The sequence below is a fragment of the Empidonax traillii genome, unplaced genomic scaffold, assembly GCF_003031625.1.
Source record: "Empidonax traillii isolate 1590-97213 ecotype Southwest subspecies unplaced genomic scaffold, ASM303162v1 scaffold386:size1297806, whole genome shotgun sequence".
Lineage (NCBI taxonomy): Eukaryota > Metazoa > Chordata > Aves > Passeriformes > Tyrannidae > Empidonax > Empidonax traillii.
Genome location: NW_020955579.1, coordinates 896,315 through 899,723, shown reverse-complemented (window position 1 = coordinate 899,723; position 3,409 = coordinate 896,315).

Genomic DNA, 3,409 nt, shown 5'->3' with positions numbered 1-3,409 from the left:
TATTTATAGTTGTGGGCAGGGGGATAGGCAATTATTGCTGGAGGGAAAAGCCAACTCTTGGAAGAGGCCAAGTTTTCCGCGGGTCGTTAAGTCAGTGACTCCTTCGGAAAGTCCAGATACACCCGGCAGCACTGCTGCTCCTCGGCGTGCTCAGAAAAGCCCTTTGAATGCTACGCCGCAGAGGCTGCCGCGCCAAGCGGACGGGGTGGCTTCCTCTCGCAAGAAATTAAATAATGTGGGAAAATCTAGGGAGAAATAAATAAATTAATTAATTGAGTCCTTGGCTACCTGCGTTTCTGTCCCTGGGAGTGCTCTGCCAGGTGAAATCCAATTTTTTCGCGCATCTGAAGAACGAGCGGGAGTGAGAGGGACTCCCAGCTCCCACCTCCCAGTTGTGTTTACCCGGGAAAAGCAAATTGTTTGCGGCGGTGAGCACCTTCCCCACACGCCTAGCCCCGCTATGCTTTGGGCAGGGAAGGCAAGGCAGGCTGAGGCGCCCGCCTTGGCAGCGCGGACGCGGAGCGGGACCGCCCGCGGCTCATAGCCCGCCTCCGCGCCGGGCGGCAGCGGGCTCCGTCCGCGCCGGAGACGGAGCGGCTAAAGTGAGCAGCTGGTGGGAAATGCAAATGGCTCCTGGAGAAACATAAGATACTGGATGATTTTCATTCCCTCCTCGAGTGTGTGGAAGGAGCTGGACATACGTTTCACGCTCCTAATCCTTCTTTTACATTTTTAGTCATACTCCTATTAAACAACTAATTAATGCCTAGAATCACCAGGGAATACATTAGACATGCTGCCGTGGAAGAGGGGTTCCAGGGTGTCTGGAAACTATGGAGCCGACTTAATACGGATTTCAATTTTTTTTTTCCCTTCTGTCAAAGCAATAAATGTAATAATAGATTTCAAGGCGAGCAAAGGCCGTGGCGGCTGCATTAATAGTCTATCTCCCCCCTTCCGCCAGCGCAGTGACAACAGCTTTAAACCCCCCCGAGAAGGCTCGGGAGCCCTTCCTCGGCTGGCTGAGGCGGGGGGCTCACAGCCGACCCGCGGCCCGGCTGGGAAGCTAAGAGCTGTGCGAAGAGCCCTCCGTCCCGGCCCCCGCCAGCTACACCGGCTTTCCAAACCACTTGGAAAGAGGGTCGGGGTTATTCATCGCCCTGACGGACGGAAAAGCTGTTTTATTAAAAGCTTATCGCGACTATCCGTTTGCAGGCACTTGGCGCAGCCAGCGGTGCTCCCGACGGCGGCGGGAGCCGCGGGGCTTCTCACCAGGTGATCCCGGGTCACAGCGTGGGTGAGGCGAAGGAGGGCCCGGGCTGCTTCCTCGATGCCGGCCGGGGAGGGTTTTGCTCAGGGACGGGGGAAGGAAAAAAAAAAAAGAAAAAAAAAAAAAAGAAAAGAACCCCAAAGCGTATGTAGCCATGACTGAACGCAGAGCCCAGCCGTGTTCTGGGCAGCCCTCAGCGTCTGGCACAGGCCGCCAGTGTTGGGGAACAGGCGGAAAAGGGAATTATCCTGCAAAGTGCGCGGTGGGGCAATTCACGACCATTTACTTTCTTCATACCCGGATTATGATCTCAGCCCTCGCAAGCAAACCCTCTCGTCTCCCCCCAGCTTCTCCTCCCACCTCTCTGAGCTCCTTATCTGTCAGCAAACGAGTATGTAAATACCTATAGCTAGCCATGTTTAACACACTCAAACAGTATTGATTTGTTGGGCTGCTCGACTATTTTCTTCCTGTCCAGATCTGGTTTCAAATTGCTCATTCAGGCGGTTCGTCCCCGATGCTACAATACAGTAATTGTTAAAAAAATAAGCATTTCAAATGGACCATTTGATTTGCATATAAATTAAAATTATTATGCCTCGCGAATTCCAGTGTTTTATAATCATTTAGAAATTAGCGCTTAACCACTTGATCTGAAAGAAAATATAAATGTCTGTATTGACTTACTAATGAATTGCCTAATTAAAGCGTCCCGAGTACGTCGTTCGTTAGGAAGATTGTTAAATCGGGGCACGCTAGGGGTAGGGATGACAGTGCGAAACTGAACGAAGCAACCTCTGTTAACACAGAATAACATAAGCTTCATACAGTGATTCCCATATTTATTTTCCTTTGCTTTGATCCTTTACCCTTCTTCTATTATTTTTTTTTTTTAATTTTCTGTCTCTCTCTTTCTCTCTCTCTCTCTCCCTCTTTCTCTTCCTAATTTATTTTTAAAGGAAATAAAAAGAAGAAGCAGAGCAAATGTCTGCCGCTTTGCTCCGAGCCTGTGATCGCCTCTCCCCGGGCGGGCGGGATGCTCGCGGCCGGGGCCGCTCTCGACTCCCACCTTCCCGGCACCGACCGGCTTCTGGGAGCAGGGAAGTGCAGCCAGGGCCGGCGGAGCACGTCCTGCCAAAGAGATGCTAACAGGGTACTTACCTTCGTCATGAGACTGGGGATAAAAAGGTAGCTCTTCTTAGGACAGGCAGTGCAAAGGAATGCGAGAAGTACAGGGAAAAAAAAAAAGAAAGAAAGAAAGAAAGAAAGAAAAAAAAGACCGGCGGTGCGAAAATCTGTAGCCTCGGGGGCTAGCCAGCAACCCCTTTCATTTCAAGCACTTATTGATTTGCTGTTGTCATCTTTGGCGACGCAGAAGGACACTTGAAAGAATTTCTGATGGGGCTCTGATCTGAGAAACGAGGTGACCTGATCGGGCTCTCACCATATTCTTAATTACCACATCAACTGCCTTAAAAATAAAATAAAATTTAAAAAAAATAAGGAAAAAAAAAAAGGAGGGAGGGGGAAAGGGGGGGGCAAGAAGAGGAGGGAGGGAGGAGGGAGAATATTTAACAGCAACAGAGTTTGCTTATCCGAACTTTTTTAACCACTCAGAAACTCTCCCACCGCTGTAACCGCAGCCCCGCACAGAGACCCCGCCATCCTCGCCCGCCCCAGCCTCCGCTCCCCGCAGCCCCGAGCTCTCGGTCCCCCGGCGCAGCGACCCGGCGAGCCCGCGGGCGTGGAGCAGCCGAGGGGCGCTGCACAGGGGCCAGCGCCGTGAAACCACGCTCCCGCCCGGCGGCCAAGTCTGAGCCAAAGCCCCCCGAAGCCCCCCTTTCCGTAGCCCGGACCGAAAGCAGGTCTGGGGAGCAGCCCTCCGCGGGTCCGGGCGAAGAGCCTGGGAAGGGAGTTGCTAAAGAAAACACTTCAAATGCAGCAGATTTCGGAGGAGAAGGGGAGAGAGGTCAGGAAAAGGGGTGTGTGTGTGCATGTGCGTGTGTTACACTCGGCCAGACATGCAAGCCTGTGACTTGTCTGCAGCCAGCTGTTTGAGTATCATCAAAACTAGATGTATACACGTTGAGCAGGAGAACCAAAAGGAAAATTCAGATGAGGAAATCAACATGAAAGACG